The sequence below is a fragment of the Bubalus bubalis genome, chromosome 3 (assembly GCF_019923935.1).
Source record: "Bubalus bubalis isolate 160015118507 breed Murrah chromosome 3, NDDB_SH_1, whole genome shotgun sequence".
Classification (NCBI taxonomy): Eukaryota; Metazoa; Chordata; class Mammalia; order Artiodactyla; family Bovidae; genus Bubalus; species Bubalus bubalis.
The window spans coordinates 118060130-118082214 of record NC_059159.1 but is presented as its reverse complement, the minus strand read 5'-3'; positions in this window follow the sequence as shown (position 1 = coordinate 118082214).

Here is a 22085-nt window from a genome sequence, read left to right as displayed (position 1 = left end):
TGGCAAAACCCACCACAGTGTTGTAAAGTAATTATCCTCCAATTAAAATAATCTAATTAATTTTAAAAAAAGATACCTGCACCCTCCATATTCACTGCAGTACTACTTACAATAGTCAAGACATGGAAACAACTTAAGTGTCAAATGATGGATGAATAAAGAAAATGTGATACAGGTATTAGTGAAAAAAGTGAAAGTGTCAGTCACTCAGTCATGTTCAACTCTTTGGGATCCCATGAACTGTAGGCTTCCAGGCTCCCCCATCCTTTGAGATTCTCCAGACAAGAATGATGGAGTGCGTTGCCATGCCCTCCTCCAGGGGATCTTCCTGACCCAGGGATTGAATTTAGGTCTCCTGTACTACAGGCAGATTCTTTACCACTGAGCTACCAGGGAAGTCCCTTATTGCTGAGTCATGTATGGATGTGAGAGTTGCACTGTAAAGAAAGCTGAGCACTGAAGAATTGATGCTTTTGAACTGTGGTGTTGGAGAAGACTCTTGAGAGTCCCTTGGACTGCAAGGAGATCCAACTAGTCGATCCTAAAGGAAATCAGTCCTGAATATTCAGTGAAAGGACTGATGCTGAAGCTGAAACTCCAATACTTTGGCCACCTGATGCAAAGAACTGACTCATTTGAAAAGACCCTGATGCTGGGAATGATTAAAAGCAGGAGGAGAAGGGGATGACAGAGGATAAGATGGTTGGATGGCATCACTGATTCAATGGACATGAGTTTGAGTAAGCTCCTGGAGTTGGTGATGGACAGGGAGCCGTGGAGTGCTGTAGTCCATGTGGTGGAAAAGAGTCAGACTGAGCGACTGAACTGAATTGTGCTGTTAGATATTAATGGGATATCATTCTGCCATAAAAAAGAAGGAACTCTTGCCATTTTTGAAAACATGAATGGAAAACTGAGGTCATTATGCTAAGTGAAATAAATCAGACAGTGAAAGACAAATACCATGTGATCTCACTTTTATGTGAAATCCAAAAGCAAAAACAAAACAAACTCACAGAAAGAGAGAGGCCAAACTCACAGAAAAGAGAGTTGCCAGAGGCTGGGGAGTGGGCAAAATGGATGAAAGTGTTCAAAAGGTACAAACTTCCAGTTATAAAAAAAACTAAGTCATGGGGATTTAATGTATAGCATGGTGACTATAGTTAAGACTATTTGAATATATTGTACTGTATATTTGAAAGTTGCTAAAAGAATAGATCTGAAAAGGTCTCATCACAAGAAAAAATATGTTGCAACTATGTATGGTAACAAATGTTAACTAGATTTATTGTGGCAATCATTTTACAATATATACAAATGTTAAATCATTGTATTGTACACCTAAAAACCAATGTAATGTTACATGTTACCTATACCTCAAAAAAATTGTTTAAAGTTGATATTTAATCTAAGAAATATTGAACTTCTCTGGTGACTCAGAGGTAAAGAATCCACCCGCAATGCAGGAGACACAGGAAATATGGGTTCAATTCCTGGGTGGGGAAAATCCCCTAGGGCAGGACTTCTTGTCTGGAGAATCCATGGACAGAAGAGCCTGGAGGGCTACGGTCCACAGGGTCACAAAGAGTTGGACACAGCTGAGAGAGTGAACTAGCATGAATCTAAGAACTGATTAGGGTAATCAAGTAGAATATCAAAGCCAGACAAGGAAACTACAAGAAAAGAAAATTACAGGCCAATATCCCTGATGAGCATATGTGCAAAAATCCTCCACCAAATACTAGCAAACAGAATTCAACAGCACGTTAAAAGGATCACATACCATGGTCAAGTGAGATTTATCCCTAGGATGCAAGGATAATTCAACATACAAAAATCAATAAATGTGATGCACCACTTCAACAGAATAAAGGATAAAAATTATATAATCATCTCAATGGATGTAGAAAAAATCATCTGACAAAATTCAACATCATGTCACATTAGAAACCCTCAACAAATCAGGTATGGAAGGAAAGTATTGCAACAAAATGTACTCCATGTACAACAAGCCTATAGCTGACATCATACTCAATGGTGACAAGTTGAAAGTTTCCTCTAAGTTCAGGAACAAGACAAGAGTGCCTACTCTTGCCACTTTTACTTAAAATTGTTCTGAAAATCTTAGCCAGCTCAACTGGGCAAGGAAAAGAAATTAAAAAAGCACCCAAATAAAGAAGGTGGACGTTAAATTGTCTCTATTTGTGGATAACATTATCTTATACATAGAAAACCTAAGAACCTCACCAAGAAACTGTTAGAACTAACAAATGAATCCAGCAAAGTTGCAAGACACAAAAATCAGTATTTTTTTAAACAGCTGTGATACTATACACTAACAAAAAACTATTAGAGAAATTAGAACAATCCCATTTATAATACTATCAAAAACAGCAAAATATTTAAGAATAAATTCAACCAAGGGGATGAAAGACCTATAGACTGAAAACTACAGACACTGAAAACACAGAAAACAAGATATTGATAAAATTAACTAAAGAAGCACAAACGGCTAGCTTGAAGAGGGATGTAACATAAGATAGACTGTTGTATAGCTTACTCTGTTACTGCCTCTCCATGTCTCTTTTATGCCGCTATACTCCTCTATAATATTCTTTTCAACACTGAGAATACAGTTATATAATCTAGGCACAATTTACATATGGAAACAGCAACATGAAGACGATTCCCCTGCCATAAAAGTTTTTCCTGAATCAGTAGGTTAACATTCTATCATTAGAACATCACAGCCCTAGCTAATAGGTTTCTTTCTGCTTCATAATTGTTTTGTTATTGTTGTTTTTAAGCAGGAAATCTTATTACCAAGAAATAGAGTTCTTGGCAATTTATCCATGATTGTTGGCTAGAAAATTGTATATTATTTATAGAATATACTGTCTTGTGAGAAAGTTGTGGTCCACACATATATCTGTTTATGAGTGTGAATGCGTGTTTTGGCTCTCACTGCATTTGAAAAGTATTTGAAATAGTTATAAACACAAAAATTGGGGAAAGTTTGTACAAAAATTCAGATTTTTATCCTTACCCTAGAATCACCAGTCATTATGGTTTCATATCTCATTTACTTCAACTCTCCCACCCTACAATTGAGCTCAGCAGTTCTTTAAAATAGGATGCATTTAAAGCTGCAGTCCTTGCCTTAATTTTTCCCCAAGGAGGACACACTGTAGAAAATTCCATTAAATAGCCTGGCAAAGTGGAATAGTACAGGGTTCCAACATGTTCCCCAGCAGAGGTTAACATGTAGTTTCAATTTCCATTCTGCCAGTTTCTTTTCTAGTGCCATGACAGACTGAATGCTCTCAAATAAGTTCCTTCCAGCCTGGAAATGAAGGGTTTCCAATCTACGTTAATTTTCTTTTTATTTTTTTCTTAACTCAAATGAAAACAGTAATTTGATGGACTCTGTCAACAGAAAATAGCTCTGGTGCCCTTTTCCCCTTTCTACTGTGGAACAAACTCCAAATGAAATAGCTCATTTTTATCAGGAAAGCTGCCTTCAGGAACATACAATTAACCATTCTTCACTCTAAGAAACTTACACCTTTTAAAAAGTCTACTGCCCAGCATCTTGTAGGAATGAAGAGGAAACCAAGTCCAGATGAAAGAGTCAGAAAGCTGGAAATGATGACAATTATCATCAGAAGAGAGAATGGTGCTGGTTGAGGATCTATGGAACCACTCATCACCAAGGAGATGCTCCCTGGATATGGCTTTATCATAGAGGGAAAGCAGGTTTCAGAGATTCTTGCCGGTCCTTTGTCATCTCTCTGCGTTCTTAAGTTGGAGTGTTGAAGCGCTCAGTCCTGAGACCTCGCCTTTAATTATACCCATTTCTTTGTTCTAATCTCTCACCTGATCTAATCTCATGACTCAAAATGCCGTCTGTACACTGTGTATCTGCAAATTTAGAATCCCAACCCACACCTTTCTAGCGAACTCAAGACTTGCACGTATGGCTCCCTACTCAACACCCACCACCCCCCCGCCCGACTGTATGCCTACTTGGCATCTCAAATTTATCCTGTCAAAATTTAAAGTCATGACCGTCACTTCTAGTCCTGCTCCTGTATTTTCCCCATGTCAGTTGTCACTATCTTCATCCTTCATTTCTCTTTGTCTTACATCCCATATCCTCCCATATCCATCCATCAGGAAAACCTGTTTGCTCCAAGCCGAAGGGCTGCCTTGTTGTACCTTGAACACAGTAGTTGTGTTCCCAACACAGGCCTTTGCTATGTTGTTTCGTGTCTGGAAGGCTCTTGCCTTAGACATCTGTGTGCTGCCCCCTATACTTCCTTAAGTCATCGTTCAGATGTCACCTTCTCAATGAGTTCTTTCTTGACCATCTTACATAAAATGGCTATTCTCATCTCCCTATACTCTCTATTCTCTATCCTTGATGTATTTTTCTCCAAAGTATTTATCAATTTCTAACTTGCCATGTAATTCATTTTTAATATTTTTATTGTCTCTTCCTTCACAAAGAATGTTGCTTCTATGAGGCACGTATTCTTGCCGAACATACAGTAGATGCCCAGTAAATATTTGTTGAATGATAAAATAATCAGAAGAACTCTAATCTCAATTTGACCTAAAATTTAACATGTATCCACTGTTGTCTGTACATAGGCAACAAAGAACTACTATATACCACAGGGAACTCTGCTCAGTGCTATGTAGCAGCCTGGATGGGAGGGGAGTTGTTCTGGTGTGCGCTGAAACTATTACAGCATTGTTCATCGGCTACGCATAAAATAAAAAGTTAAAAAAAAAAAACAACTAGCTCTGTGACCTTGGACAAGTCATTTGATCTGGGCTTTAGTGTGTTTGGCTATAAAAGTGCGAAGACTAGATTAGAATAACTCTGAAGTGGAAGTAGCAGTCATAAGGGTGTAGAAACAAGATCAGTTCCATTGAAGTCTCTGTGGCATTGAATTTGTTTTGAGTTTAAGAAGGAACCAACTGGATTATGATGAGCATTGGTGCCAGGTACTGAGCAGTAACTTGAGACTCTCTGTGGCATAACAGGCAACAAGGCCAAGCTGGCACCATCACAGTGGCAATGCTGTCCTTCGTATTTGAGCTCAAGGGCTGGTTCAGAAGCTGGCAGCCTCCCCTACAGACATCAGCACTGTGAGCAGGAGGGGAGGAGACCCTGAGATATCATGGCCAAGAGAACTGTGCTCAAATACACAGGAAATACCCTCTGAGAATACACAGTCCAGCTCAGGTCTCTGAGAAACAGCTGGCCGGGTGGGGAAGGAGGAAAAAGAGGGGTACAGTTCCTGCAGTTTTCAATGGGGCTGAGCCAGAGAAATATGATTTGGGTAAAAGCATGATCTTATTTATATTCCTCGCATGGTGTGGCCTGGGGAGACACAGGCTGAGACTTGTGACTTCTTTCATTCTACCCCACTGCTCTATTAAATTCTATTCCCTGCACCTTCAGAGCAAATCATTCCACATAACACTGTCTGCTTTCTTTGATCCATGTGACTGGAAGGATGAACTGTCAGCTCCCCTCCCCCATCCATCCTGCCATAGCCCGAAGCACAATCAATTTCAATATGCAGGGGAAATAGACCACACAGGATCTATGGCCTCCCAACAGGGACCTGACATATTAACTGTTGTAATGCCTCTAATTCAGTCTATTTACTTTGGGGGAGGCCCATCTTCTCCTACTCATCACTTTAACCCGTACAACGGCTGTGTCATGACTATTTAAAATGATGGGGGTGATGCTCGGGGCACAGTCATGAGAAGCCTGATGAAGGAATAGCTACAGTGAGCCCACATAGCTGCAGGGTAATGATGACTAATTCTGTACACGTCCCTCACCCCTGCCTTGAAATCTTCCCTTGCCTTTTAAATTGACGTCTGTCGAAGGGAATGACTCCACGGTGTCACTGCTTGATGCATTGGCCCGGAGGAGGCACTCCTTCTTGTCAGGAAGTGAGACAAGAAAGAGGAGTAAAGAACAGCAGAGGAGGGGAGATGGGGGCCCTCCGGGAAGATGAAAAATGAGCAGGGAGAGCAGGGGAAACCTCTTCAACCAAATGCCAGCCACTATTCTGATCTGAACACTTTTACAGCTTTTGTGACAGAAGTGGACGGTTGAGATGATCGCACCACATGTATGTCACAGCCCTAAATAGCTCAGGTCGGTGTCCTTTTCAGAAATGATTTTTATGATATGCAGTAAACAATAGCTACATTGTTGCAGATGACTCCATACACGCAACCATTCTCTTTAAACTGCTTAGAATATACAACAGGGTCTCGACCCCTGATGCATTCTTAATTAACTACAGTGAAACACAATTCTTGCATGCAGTATATCTCTAGATCACCAATGTTGAACTGATAGCCATGCTGTTAACTGTCTTTAGATAACAAATGAATGAGCATGCTTGAGGTGACACTTGAAAATGGAAAAAAATTTAAAAACACATAAAAAACTGCTTCTTCCACTTTAAGCTGTGTCTCAGTGATTCTCTTCTATTAGAGTTTTTTTCCCTTTTACTTTTGTTTAAACTCTTGAACACCTGTAGGTTTTAGAAAACAAGCAGATCCAAGCACCAGCTTGGCAGAATCTTCTGTCCTCAGATAACATGGTAAAATGCCTTTAATTAATTTCACTCATCTAAGAATGTTTATGTTCATTCCTTTTTTAAAATGAATGGTCAAACATTACAATTTTCTTATTACAGGAACAAATCTCTGGGATTACCACACCCCAACCAAAAAAAAAGTTCCATTAATTTTGATCCAAGACTCCACTAAAGAAAGCCATGGTTGAGAGATCTGGTTAATGTCTGGGTGATCCTTTTCTCACCTCTCATCTTGGAATAGGTTCTGGCTCAAAACCTATTCTCCAGTAAGATCTGAAAAGGCCCAAGGGAGTCTGGCCCAAGTCCCAGGTAATTCTCAGGAGGCCAGGGTGTTCCTAAGGATAACCCAAGTGGCTCACTGCAGGCCGGGTTGAGTTCTGAAATCGTGATCTGGACCCATGCCTGTCAGTCTTGGAGAAAACCCAAAGCAATAGATCTGCTTTAGAATGAGTCTGATCTTCTGCCAACAGAAACAGCTGAGGTCAAGGGCAGACTTTTCGAGGTCTTTTTATCCTCAGAGGAACTCCCTGTTCTCCTTCGGCCCAGATAGAGCCTGGCCAGGGGCAGGAAGGTGTAGATAAGCAACGTTCTGCCACTGCCTGATCTGTTTAGGTGGAGGGAGTGACTTCATGCCCCTTGGCTTGTGGCTCTGACATACCTGAGACAATGGAGGCTGCCAGTATTTATTACCATTACTGAGTAGCCTCTCTGTGGGGCACTGGGCTAGCTTAATTACAAAAAATTTAAATATAAATTATTTTACCTTTACTGTTAGTCTTTCCTGTCTGGACTGTAAACCCTTTGGGGAGGGGGCATTTGTTAGGTGTTTTTTTTTTTTTTTTTTTGATACTGGTTCTTTTCTCTAATCAGACTGTCTAGTAGTAGTAGCAACTCCATGAAGATTTAATAAGCTCAAGAGGGTCCCAAAGATTCCCAAGGTCATGTAACTAGAGTCGAGATTCAAACCCAGGTTATGGAAATGCAAAGTGGAAAGTATCCCTCTGCATTTCACTCCCATCCTGCCCCTTCTCTGTGCAGGATCGAATAGGCCACCCTGATTGAGGCACCAAGGCCTTGAAGAAGGAAAGACCTCCAACAAAGTCAAAAAAAGTCAGTTCATAAAGTTAACAGCAATTCTGACAATATCAGTACTTCTACCATACCCAGAATGAAGCCAAAGAATTGTAACATCCAAATGTCCTACTTCTTCTTTCTATAAACATGGGAGATCTGAATAGAAGGGGGAAGTTGTTGGCCAGCAAAGTTATTCCTTTTGGACTTTTGGCTTTCTCTCGAGCAGGAATATGCAGATGGATAATTACTAACATACTCCCTTAATCAACTTATGTCTTACTACTTCAATAAAATGATTACCAATAGGATTGAGTCATGTCTACAAATTCATATTGATAATGATGAAAATATTATATTTTCTGTCTTTCTGTATAGTATACTTTCTTAGAAAGTACTTCCACATATATTTTAATTTTTTAGTATTAAAACTATAGGCAGGGATAGCATTATTATTCCTATCATATGGGTGAGAACTCCAAAGTCCAGAGAGAGAGAAAGACTACATGATTCATCTGAAGTTATACAGAGTGGGTCAAAATTCAGATCCTGACTCTAGTTTACTCCTCTGTTCACATTACAAGTGTTTCCTGATCCTGATTAGATATTAGAATGATTCAGAGATTCTTAGTTGGTCTGGAATCAGGCCCAGGTGACCATATTTTTGTAACAAACCTAGATATCTGTGCAGCCAGGACTGGGCAGTGACCCCATGATTATTCTGTCTGTCCATGATCTGGGACAGATCATGGGACTTACCATTTTTTCACTCTCACAGAAGTAGTCTCAATTAGAACCTACTATTTGCAGAATTACTGATATAAGATATTAGTTTCACAAGGGCTATTGATTTTTCAAGACACCTTACAGGTAGTCCGCCATTCTCTAGCATTTGTAAGATGAAATTTAATTACTGAGTTTATGATCATTCCCTCCATTACTAACCACACACAGAAAAATTTCCTGAGGCAAGAAACCATGCCTAATTAACCTAAGGGTTATTTATACTAAAGGAAAGAAGACTGAAAAGCAACTTAATGAGTCCAATTATTTCCTTCAAGCCCAGGAAGGGCATTGGCAACATGCTTCGCCTGGACATGAAGCAGGCAGAGCCCCCCCCCATCCACCCTGCCCCTCACCACCAGCCTCCTTGCAGTCTTTCCTCCAACAAACTGAAGCTCAGCTCAAAAGAGATTGAGGTGGTGACTGCTAATGGTGGTGATGGTGGGTTTTTTTAATGAGACTTTCAAAAAGTAAAAAAGGATATGCAGAATTAGAGTTATTTCATGCAGAGAAGAGCCAAGATTAATAGTGGAGTACTGTTGATAGGGTTAGTCAGGATAACTAGGCTATGATGCAGTAGCAATAACACAAATATCTCAAAGGCTTCATGTTTCTCAGGCACATTATGTGATCCATGAGGTTGGTGAGGAAACAGACAGATGGGCTCTGCCTGTCATACCCAGGGCCACCTTGTGATTATTCATCTGGAAAGTATAGCCTTCTCGGTTGCCACATTAGGGAAAGAAAATAAGATTGGAAATTGCTCTTGGAACTTTTCACTCCTTTACTCTCTAACTGACTCACATGTATGGTCATCCTTTGTCCCTCAGTATCTACAGGGGATTGGTTCCAGAACCACCAATAGAAATTACAAATGGGTAGTGCTCAAGTTCCTTTATATAAAATAGTATTATATTTGCATATAACCTAGGCACATCCTCTCTTATACCTCAAATCATCTCTAGATTACTTTTAAGACCCACTAGAATGTAAATGCTATGTAAATAGCTGCTGGCAAGCAGAAAGTTCAAGTTTGGATTCTTAGTACTTTCTAGAACTTGGTGGGGAATGTTTTCAATCCATGGTTGGCTGACACCTCACATATGGAATCTGTGGACATAGATGGCTGGCTGTACTGTTTTTTGTTTTTGTTTTTTTTTAAGTTTCAAAGTTGAAAAGGGAAAAAATATCTGGATATGCTATTAAAGTTTTCATGAAAAGCAGAAGTTAAATTTATCTGCCCATATTAGTCTAGTTGGCCCCACAGAACACCTCTGAAGAAGAAATTTTCTGCCTTTCTTAAAAGGGAGAGCAAGTCCTTCCCCAGTCACTTATCCTTAAGAGGGGAGTCATAGAAGAGGTGGTGAAAGGACCACTGTTGACTTCTACCAGCTAAGCATAGGCTAACTGATGAAATAGTTATCCTGTTGGGAAAGGTCTATGTAGTGGTCCTGATGCCTTTCTGTCTATTTGCTTATTCATTCATTCCTCATGGATTTTTTTTTTTCATAGAATTAAAAAAAAAAAAAAACAGACTTGCATTGCATGACTTATGCACAGTCATGCCTAGATTTGGTAGTCTCTGGAGTGCCCTTTTGATTCCACTAAAGAGTTGAAATTAGAAGATTTTTTTTTTTAATAAGCCAGGTTTTACACAGATGAATAAAATGCATAACCAAGAATAAACTAGGCGATGCTGAAGAGCATCACATTACTTTCTCCAGAATGCTGCAGGCTGCATTCTCAGAAAACTGTCTGCTTAATGAGGTGCACTTAAGAGAAAATAAGAGATCTTTTCCATAGTCCCTCCATTTGGCAACACTTGTTCCCAGCATCTAAGTTTCTCTTCATAGAAGTGGGCCAAGAGAAAGCAGGTAAGCCAATTTGATAACTTTGAGACAGTTTCCAAAATAGTCTACCATTACAATGAGCAAGTCTGGGGACAGATCCTGTTACAAAGCTATTCATGGGAGCTTTTCCACCATGAAAATCAGGCTCAAGACCTTTGTCAAGTGTTGAGAATTTCATATGGAAGAAAAAAAGGGGGGAGGGTTGGAAGAAATTCAATGACATTTTTCAGGCTTTGCTGGTGGTTTAGTGGTAAAGAATCCATCTGCTACTGCAGGGCACATGGGTTCGATCCCTAGTCAGGGAAGTCCCCACAAGCCACAGAGCAACTAAGCCCATGGGCCCCTGCTACTGAGCTGTGGTGGCCACAGCTACTAGAGCCCGGAAACCTCAACTACTGAAGCCTAAGTGCCCCTAGAGCCCATGCTCCACAACAAGAGAAGCCACTGCAATGAGAAGTCAGCACACTACAGCTAGAGTAGCACATGCTCACTGCAATTACAGAAAAAGCCTGCATAGCAATGAAAACCCAACACAGACAAAAATAAATAAAATTATGGAAAAAAAGTCATTGGTTAACTTTTAGTTTTGAAGAAACAGTAAGACTTTGTTTTCTTATCAATCCACACTTTAAGGTAACAAAATCTATATCTTTGTAAATAAGTGAGATACTTTAAAAATTCTGTGTCAAAATGCTAATGAATGTGGTTACATGCAGTACCTTTAGGAATTAAGTCTTTGATTACTATAATTTATCAAGATACACTTTGAAACAATGTCACAAGGGGAAATATTAATTTGGTGAATTTTTAAAAATTATTTCATTATTCTTATTGTTATTGAAATACAACCAATCTTGAAGGAAATTGGTCCTGAATATTCACTGGAAGGACTTATGCTGAAGCTGAAGCTCCAATACTTTGGCCACCTGATGCAAAGAACTGACTCACTGGAAAAGACACTGATGCTGGGAAAGATCGCAGGCAGGAGGAGAAGGGGACGACAGAGGATGAGATGGCTGGATGGCATCACCGACTCCATGGACATGAGTTTGAATAAGCTCCGGGAGTTGGTGATGGACAGGGAAGCCCAGCGTACTGTAGTCCGTGGGGGTCACAAATAGTTGGACATGACTGAACTGAACTGATAGTTGTTTTATTTTTATCTTTTGGCCATGTTGCACGATATGTGGGATCTTAGTTTTCAAACTGCATTGGGAGCACTGAGTCTTAACTACTGGACCACCAGAGAAGTCCCTGGTGAGATATTTTAAAAGACTAATCTAGGTAAAGCTCTTCCATCAAGACATTTTCTTTTTAATCAGAGATAGGAAGCTTTACACAAAAATTTTCAAAACCACCTAGTTCTTATTGATAACAATGGTTCTCATCCCTGGCTGTGCATTAAATCATTAAGGGAGCTTTTAAAATCGAGTGCTGACTGAGTCCCACCTAACCCACTCAAGCCAGTCTCTGAGAGGGAAACCCAGTGCTTCCCTCAGTGATTCTGATGTGCAATCAGGGTTGGCATTCATTGCCATAGAGTGCTTAGGTCTCCATCCTGCAGCAATATTACATTCTCCAAACTTGCTGGTTTTACACTTTTTTCCCCTTTCTAACAAGCAGATGTGTATATATCACTTCGCTTCTCATATAAAAGCAAGTTTCTGGAGGGGAGATCCCAACTCCATTTCATCCTTATATTTTCATAGTTTCTAGCAAGGCACTGGCAGTCACCGTAAGTTTTGAGTGGCAGACTGTCTGATCATTTGCATAAAACTAATTCCAGATTTTTAATTTCATAAACTGGAGGGAGCCTCTTTCAGTGGAGTAGCAAAGTAATGATCCATGAGGAAATGAAAAGTGAAAAATTAAGATTAGTAATTTGGTGTCTCTTGTCCACAGAACACCTGAAATCTAATTGCAGGTGATTTTTCTGACATGTTCTCGGAGACGATAAAATAAATGCTGTAATAATTTTCTTTGAAGACATTCTATATAATGTGCTCTGTTATGACTTTATAGTTGTCCTAAAAACAGTAATCTCAGTGAGTGGAAAGGAGATATTTAGGAGCTAGATAAAAACTTTTTTTCCTTCAAAAGCTATAGCAAAAATGCATTTAATACATAGCTGTATTTTGCTATCATAAACTAAAAATGATAAATGAATTGATCAAAGTTGAACAAAAGTAATATTTACTTCTTAGTTATCCTTCAATTTAAACATCCAAGAAATCTGCTTTTTTGTTTTTACTACCTTCCATCTTTTTTAGGCAACTAACTTGTAACACAGCTCACAACTGATAGCCCTACTCAAATGAACACTAATCAATGAATTAGTTCCTTGCCCAAGGCAGCTATATATTCCTCCAACACAGGAAATTACTCTTTCTTATAGACTTATGGCTGAAGTGGTACCAATCCTTACTGTATTATAAACCATAGTAGTTTTGTAGTATAGTCGTTCAAACACTAAGTTATCCAAGCACTGAATTTAAGACATTTGCCATATGTTCACAACCTCTATCCTATTTATAATTAATTTAATATTTCTAAGACAATTCACTGTTTTTTAGTGAAATGGATTTCGGAGGAAAAGTTCAAATCATTGTCATAAATAGAAGGTGCTTTTAATAGGAGATATATAAATATTAAAATAAAATGTTTGTTCACCCTGTGTACCACCAACAGCATGAGAACCATGACACTATGGGAAATACTAGCACAAGTAAAATTACATTCTTTGAGTATCAGTTGCATCCTATGCCAAAATTCATGCCATTGCAAAAATGCCTGAATTTATAAACACCTTTAAATTTTAATTCATAGTGGGTAAACTTAAATGAGGGCCTCTCTGGTGGCTCAGTGGTTTAAAAAAAAAGACAATTAAAAAACCACTTCCCAATGCAGAAGACACAGGTTTGATCCCTGGGCTGGGATGATTCCCCTGGAGAAGGGAATGACAACCCACTCCAGTATACTTGCCTAGGAAATCCCATGGGTAGAGGAACCTGGTGGGCCACAGCCCACGGGGCTGCAAAAGAGTCGGACATAACTTAGCAACTAAACAACAAACAAAAAAACAAACTTAGGTAGAGGAAAAATGTAAGCCCCTGCCAGTTTCCAGGCTCTTGGGAGGTGAGTAGTTAAACTTTAATAAATTGTATGAAAAGGAAGACCACAGAATTCCCAATATGCTGCTTTAGAGGCATTTTACTTGAATGACCAAGCTGAATTTCTAACACCCAGGCAGATATCACAATACGATTGTAGCATTTTATTACAGATTGTAATCATTTATTTACACACCTAGTTTTATTTTCTTCACTGGTTTACTAATGTTACCTAGACTCCACTCTAAGTTCTGTGAGAGCATGGACCACATTCAGCACTGGAGTCCCAGTGACAGGTACATAGTAATTGCTAAATTAATGTTTATTACACAAATGGCTAAATATTCTCTTTCACTCTCTAAAAATCTCCCCTTCCAAAGTGAATGCCTTCTTTACTCACATTCTACTCTAATCTGAAATATATAACTTTCACCTCTACTCAGGTACATGTTTATAAACCTCCTTTGCTGCTACTAAGTCGCTTCAGTCGTGTCTGACTCTGTGCGACCCCATAGACGGCAGCCCACCAGGCTCCTCCATCAATGGGATTCTCCAGGCAAGAGTACTGGAGTGGGGTGTCATTGCCTTCTCCGTTGCTGCTGCTGCTGCTGCTAAGTCACTTCAGTCGTGTCTGACTCTGTGCGACCCCATAGACAGCAGCCCACAAGGCTCCCCTGTCCCTGGGATTCTCCAAGCAAGAACACTGGAGTGGGTTGCCATTTCCTTCTCCAATGCATGAAAGTGAAAAGTGAAAGTGAAGTCACTCAGTCGTGTCCGACTGTTAGCGACCCCATGGACTACAGGCTACCAGGTGCCTCCATCCATGGGATTTTCCAGGCAGAAGTACTGGAGTGGGTTGCTATTGCCTTCTCCGTGAGCAATGCCTAACTCACACTGTCTCCAGCTCCCAACTCCCTATCACCCTCTTCCCCACCTATAAAATCATCACCTGCTAGCACTCTACAACAGTTTACTTCTCTCCCTGGCAAGCTTCTGTCAGCACCTGGGGACACAGAACCCAGACTCTCAGTAGACCATACCATGAGAGGGAGTAACGACTGTAAGACATCTTTTGTCATCTTACATTATAATCCAGGGCAGCAGAAAGCACAGGATTGGCTTGGCTTTCTGACGTCAAGGAAAACAAATGATACAAGACTTGGCAAGTATCCAAAGTGACTTAGCAAGGCGCTTCCAGTATACTTGCTGAAACAGTAAGTATCTGAAAGGTTTCTTTTGCCACCCTGTCTCCATTCATCCTTGTTCTGTCATCACTAGCATCACCCTAACAAAGAATGTAAGCAAAGTAGGGCAGGAGAGAAGCACTGCCAAAGGGGAAGAGAGAGGGAGGAAGAGAGAGGAGGAGGAGGGCGCATAAGGAACACCCTTAGTATCCAATACCCATAAAAAATTTGCTTTTAATTCCCTGGCTATCACAGATAGAGGCTGCTGCTAGCATTTAAGATAAGATTAGTTGGTGTTGTGCTATCAGCACCTCCACATTTTCCCTGCAGGGATTCCTTCTGACAGGCTGAAGCTGGAGGCATGTCTCAGGATTAACACCAGCTAATGATTATACACTAAAGCTTTGGAACTGTTGGACTAATAGGATTAAGCAATGGCAGATGCAGGTCCCCGTTCAGGTTAAAAATGCACTTTTTACATTACAAAGTCAGACAGATCCCTTTGAACATGCAATGAATATGGATGTTTTCAATTATCACAGTCTTCCAGGGCTATACGATATGGTAAATTAATCCCTTTAGAACATCGGAAACAGGACAAAATAGCCTTCTTGAAGCCGAAATCCCTCGTTTTAGATTTTCTTTCATGGGGATAAGCAGCGGTGCACCTCACATAATTAATCTTATTACAAACAGAGAGAGAGAGGAATTTTTTTTTAAATGTGTAAAAAATTGTTTAAATATTTGAGAAATTGAAAGAAAAAGAAAAAGCACTTTGAAATCAACATCTCTTAATTAATATCCAAACAGTCAAACATACAAACATAAGGCGTGACAAGCAAAAGGCTGGATGTGGGTTGGGATGGGTTTATATTTCTCTATGCCTCAGGCTGCTAGTGAAACAAGAGGGAAAGGAAAAAAATTAAGGTTACTTAAAAAAAAAAATGAACAAAATATTAACTGCTAGTAGAAAGCACTGTTTCTAAGTATCTGGGTTGATCTGATCTTATGTTCCAGGCCCTGGGAGGAAAGGGGAAAGAAAAGGGCATAGTGAGATATTTATATTTCGCTGCTGCATGAAAGGGTCTCTGCTTCCCAGTAGATCAAAACCATCACTCAGAATAGCTGGAACATAAATCCCCATTATTACAAGTAAATGGGGCTCGTTGTGGACTTTAGTAGCAGGGTGAACCTCAGGAGTTTCATGTGTTTGATTGACTTTAGAGAGGAAGGGTGGGTAGGGAGGGAAACAACTATATATAGGGAGAACTTCCCAGAGAAAGCTGTTTGAGCTGTCAGCAGGGAATGGAAGTAGTTTTACAATCATCAGAATAAAGCAGGCTTACCAGCATGGGACTGATTCTTTGAAAATTCGAAAGCCAAATATCTTAATATTTGGCCTGAGCAATTGTATTAACCCTCATTAACTGTTGATAGAATCATATTGCCGAACATCACTCCCCACTTCATGATGTGGGCCAATTAATCACGTGGGTAGTTTCTCCAACAAACAGAAATCCTGCTTTTCTTTTAATTGCAAACTGAAGGAGAAAAAGGAAGAAAAGAGACTGTACCAGGTTCCTATATTGAGTCCACATTTTATTTTTTTTTTAAAGCCTGACATGGTTTATTTCTAGGAAACCTCTTGGATACTTCCACCCAGGATTCAAATAAAATCTGAACCAAACAGTTACAACTGAAGAAAAGCATGATGTAACTATGGAACATTCACTCAGGTTCCAACATTCTGCGTCACTCAAGAATACCATCAAACTCCTTCATTTCCCCAATGATCCAGTACAACTGAATACCTCTACCCCTTTGACTAGGATCTTCTATGAACATCAACAGTCTAAGGTGCCTGCTCAGTAAATATTAGCTTCCCTGGTGGCTCAGATGGTAAAAGCATCTGCTTTTACGGGTTCAATCCCTGGGTCGGGAAGTTCCCCTGGAGAAGGAAATGGCAACCCACTCCAGTTCTCTTGCCTGGAAAATTCCATGGATGGAGGAGCCTCATAGGCTACAATCCATGAGGTCGCAAAGAGTCAGACATGACTGAGCGACTTCACTTTCAGTAAATATTACTTGGACAGACTAAACTACTTAAAGATGCTAGCAAACTTCCTTAAACATCCTTATTTTTTTTAAACTTTTGATTGAAAAAGTCATGACAGAATGAAAGAAATTATTACTATTTTAATTGGACTATTGGGCATTCCTCTTATTTTTGTTTTTCACTGCTTCTCTGTCACTGCACAATAAATTCAGAGGATATAAACTGATTCTCAGAAAGAAAGAAAAAAAAAAAAAAACAAAAAAAAAACTGCTCTCCCTGTAAAAGGCATCAAGAAAATTATTGTGTTAAATATGTATGTCTTCTTTCTTGGAAAAACAGAAGTTGATTATTTTTTCAAATGATCTTAATCTTACCTAACACCATGAATACTTTAATGGCATACATTAAGATAAGCATTACTCAGTTTTAATGTGTGTGGGAATCACCTAGAATGACTGTGAAAACAAGTTACTGTTGCAAAGGTCTGTGATAGAGGCAATTCCAAGGAGCTTCCAGGTAACAGAAAAGCTGATGGTCCAGGAGACCACTCTTTGAGTAGCAACAATTCATTAACATACCAAAGCCACTTAATGAATAACAAGTAACTCAGACTTAAGGAAATCAAGCATGTCTATTCCACACATTGCTCTTCTAACAAAGTATATAATGTTATCAACTTAAGAGTAAATGATGATAATCGAAACATCCCATTTCCTGGGCTTTTTCCTAAATATCAGTCTCCTGTCCATTCTACCAAGAATATTCTTAATTGGTTTAGTTATTTGCCCTCCAAAATGATATTACAATAAATTTACCATTTGAATAGCTTTTAAACCATCATCTTCATTAATTACAAGTCTACTAGAATTTTTATTATTCCTCAACCATCTTAAAAACTGACATTAATGTTATCATTTTCAAGTGAAGTTTATTAGAGTACTGTCACATTTAGAGGCATTTTGCATATTATATCAGTTTGATCTGCAAGATATACATTAAAAACTTTCATGAATTGCTAGATTATTTTCAATTCTAGATTATTAATTCAATTCTGATGTCAGTACCAAACCATATTCCCTTTGAAATTCTTAAATAAAACCTAATTTTCTCCCAAATTTGGTACATTTAACAAGGCATATTAGGTATTACACAGCCCATAACCTGGCCCTGGGAAGGAAGAGGGCACACAGATACAATGATTGCAGATTGCATCTTTGCCATCCCAACAGTTCTCATACTAGCAGAAGGAACAAAAAAACACACATTTGTAATTCAATGTCATATATGCAATAATAAAGGTGAAACCAAAGTCTAATCAGAACACAAATAAATAAACAACTGTTGAATAGCACTAGAGAAAGGTATTTAAAAGTTTTGAAGGATGAATAGAAGTCTAGAGAAAATAAAACTGAAAGCACATGCTGTCAATACAGAAAACACAAAAATAAATCAACCAACACTGGGTAAGAAGATCAGGATGGCTTCAAAGTATATCAAGCTGAATATTTCAGTCCAGCACAGAACCCCTGCTGCAACACAGGTAGAGCAATTCTCTGCTTTGTTTCGTCCACCTGGCTCCCTAAGGAACAGTAATGTGGACTGTAGATTTAGGCCTCTATCTCCCTGCTCCTTTGGCTTCACCATGAGTCTGTCTAAAGCACTCATTTTGCATAATGCTTAGCACACAGAATATCATTGTAAAGACTCATAATCACAAGAAAGACAAGCCTACAAAAAACATGGCACAGTGGGAATCACCGTGGCATGTGCTTCCTATACTTAAGCTGTGGGTCCACAGGATGGGTGGGAGTGAGAAGAACCACAGTCTCTTCTTCCTGCCTTACACTGTGGACTCCATGACAAACAGCAATAAAACATGGCATTACATTCCCAGGAGCTCAAGAATGACTTTAAAAGTGCATTCATTAGCCACTGACCTCACACTCAGCATGGTCTACAGCAGTTTGAGAAGGTAAAATGGAAGGAAAGAAATGAGCGCTGCCTTCAAAGGAAGTGCAGGTTAGCTGCGAAGCTAAGATACAGAGATACAGAAGCAGATGCCTGTGTACTTGCTAAGTTGCTTCAGCCGTGTCTGACTCTTGGCGACTCGTTGGACTGTAGGCTGCCAGGCTCCTCCATCCATTGAGATTCTCCAGGCAAGAACGATGGAGTGGGTTGCAATGCCCTCCTCCAGGGGATCTTCCTGACCCAGGGATTGAACCCGCATCTCATGATTCCTGCATTGGCAGGCAGGTTCTTTACACTAGTGCCATCTGGGAGGCCACACATGATAACAGATCTGACCATTATCATTTGGAAAGACCACACACAAGAAGTGGACACCACAGATGAAAATCTTTGCATACTTTGCATCAACATCACACCAAGTTTAATATCAAACCAGAAATTGTATTACATTTCTTACAATAGGCACACATTGGATATAATGACAATCACTGAACAGAGAAAAGAAAGGTTATGTCAGAAAAAGTATTCTTACAGTCCCTGATGTAGATTCAGGCACACAACTAGAAGAAGAGCTCTGCTCAACAACGTGAAAACCTGCAGTTAGAATGTGTCCTCCTGTCACAACCACTTTCAATCCACGTGGTTTTTAAACCAAGTTTTATTATGAACCAATGTGTCATATTCCATTTCCTTAATTGCATCCCACTGTACTCTCACACTTTCCTCTGCAATCTGCTTGGCTTGTTATGTTTGAACTATAAGCCTTTTCAACATGAATTTTGTAAAGCTGGAAATGACTGAGTCCTCTGTGATTTAAAACCCTCTGAACCATACCTTCTCTAGTGCCTAAATCACTGCTTAAGTGGCTGGCAGACACTTATTTCTAATCGGAGATGTTCATTAAATAAGTGATTAGAAAGCATGGTAGATGTGGCTAATTGTTGACAGGCCATGAAAGGGACATTAAACACATCTTGTCTGAAGCTTTCACTGATTGTTAGCATTGTGTTAAAAGTTGCCCTGGTGTCTTAAACTAGTTAATGGTATTAAACTTGTGAGTAGAGTGAGTTTGACTCTGGGGAAAAACTAACTTGATATTATTTTTCTACAGGGCTCAAAACCTTTACACAAAATCCAGGCAAATGTTCCTGATTCTAGGGAACATGTTATTTTAGCCTTCATGATGATGACTCAACACTGAGCCTTACTGCTCAGTAAGATTCCAACAGAGATGACATTTTGCAATCCCCAGCAGCAACATGTCCCCTGTCTGGAGGCGAACCAAGAAAGAGTTCTCTTCAAATGAGCCTCTAAACAGCTGTCAAGTCAGAATAACTTTAAGTCATTACCTATCTGAGCCATGTTGAACCAATGACTTTTAAGTGGTGAAAATCTCCGCATTGTGTTACTAATCTCACTGGCGAGCAGTGGCTATGTCAACAATCAACGTTCCCTCTTAGTAAGTAGGCAAAAATAATACACTGCCCATGATCTGGAAGTTAAAGGAGCAGTTGAGAGGTTGAAAAGTTCAGAAGTGAGGAAGTAAAAAACATGCCTCCTTAGAGCTTTGCCTCTACGGAGATTCATGACAGAGTTTAAATCACAATGTGCCACGAAAGAATTCACTCCACTCTGACTTGCTAATGTTTAGCAATGCAAACCTTCCCACAAAGACACATAAGCTGCCTTCCTCTAGTCATCTTTAACTTGGATGATGAGCTTGGACCCAATTTCCTGACCAATTAGCAGCTCAAAGTTCTAAAAGTAAAGAAATAGGGAACAGCTGTAAGTCTCTAACTATGATTACTTATAAACCCTTCAAATCTAGACTCAAATAGCTTCCCTATAGTTTTGTTCAATTGATTAACTCCAACTGGTTTATCACTAAACCATTCATTTACTTTTATAATCCATTAAAGTCTTAGTTAAACTGCATTTTGTGTCCCTTCTCGGGCCTTTAATAATTAGCTGTGTCTACCATGTCTTTTAATCTCTCATTTAATGAGTGTCTCCAATCTTTAATAATTTAAAAGGATATCAAGCCAAGTATCAATTAAAGAGAACCATTCTAGGCAGCATACACAAGTGTTAAATCAGTGGAGAAAAGCACATAGAACCCTGTGGCTTTCTACTTCAAGAGCACTTGAAAACTATGGGATTATTTCAAAATATTACACTTTGCTGCTATTTATTTTAGTTATCTTACAGGCAAAATTAAATATTTAAAAAAAAATGAGCAAGAAGCATTTCATACAGATTCAAGAGAGAATCATGCAGGGCAATATCCAGTCTAATTCATTTCTAAATATATTCCAACTGGCCTAACTCACCTCCACTGGCCAAATATACTAGGTGGCTTCAGCTACAGTTTAACTACTGTTATTAACCCTTTAAATTTCCTGACCTATCTTAAAACTCTTGATTGCTCCAACTATCTAAGCCATATTACCTTTAAGCCAAATTACCTTACAGGACAAGGCTTCTACACACATATTTGGCTTTGGTAACAGATCAATGTTGGACCATTGATATCTCCTCATTCCTGGAAGATCACTGGAAAAAAGTTAGCTCAAAAGGGTGGTGGCCTTCTAGCCCATTCAGGTATGACCTAAATCAAATCCCTTATGATTATACAGTGGAAGTGAGAAATAGATTTAAGGGCCTAGATCTGACAGATGGAGTGCCTGATGAACTATGGAATGAGGTTCGTGACATTGTACAGGAGACAGGGATCAAGACCATTCCCATGGAAAAGAAATGCAAAAAAGCAAAATGGCTGTCTGGGGAGGCCTTACAAATAGCTGTGAAAAGAGAAGTGAAAAGCAAAGGAGAAAAGGAAAGATATAAACATCTGAATGCAGAGTTCCAAAGAATAGCAAGAAGAGATAAGAAAGCCTTCTTCAGCGATCAATGCAAAGAAATAGAGGAAAACAACAGAATGGGAAAGACTAGGGATCTCTTCAAGAAAATCAGAGATACCAAAGGAACATTTCATGCAAAGATGAGCTCAATAAAGGACAGAAATGGTATGGACCTAACAGAAGCAGAAGATATTAAGAAGAGATGTCAAGAATACACAGAAGAACTGTACAAAAAAGATCTTCACGACCCAGATATTCACGATGGTGTGATCACTGACCTAGAGCCAGACATCCTGGAACGTGAAGTCATGTGGGCCTTAGAAAGCATCACTACGAACAAAGCTAGTAGAGGTGATGGAATTACAGTTGAGCTATTCCAAATCCTGAAAGATGATGGTGTGAAAGTGCTCAATATGTCACTCAATATGACAGCAAATTTGGAAAACTCAGCAGTGGCCACAGGACTGGAAAAGGTCAGTTTTCATTCCAATCCCAAAGAAAGGCAATGCCAAAGAATGCTCAAACTACTGCACAATTGCACTCATCTCACATGCTAGTAAAGTA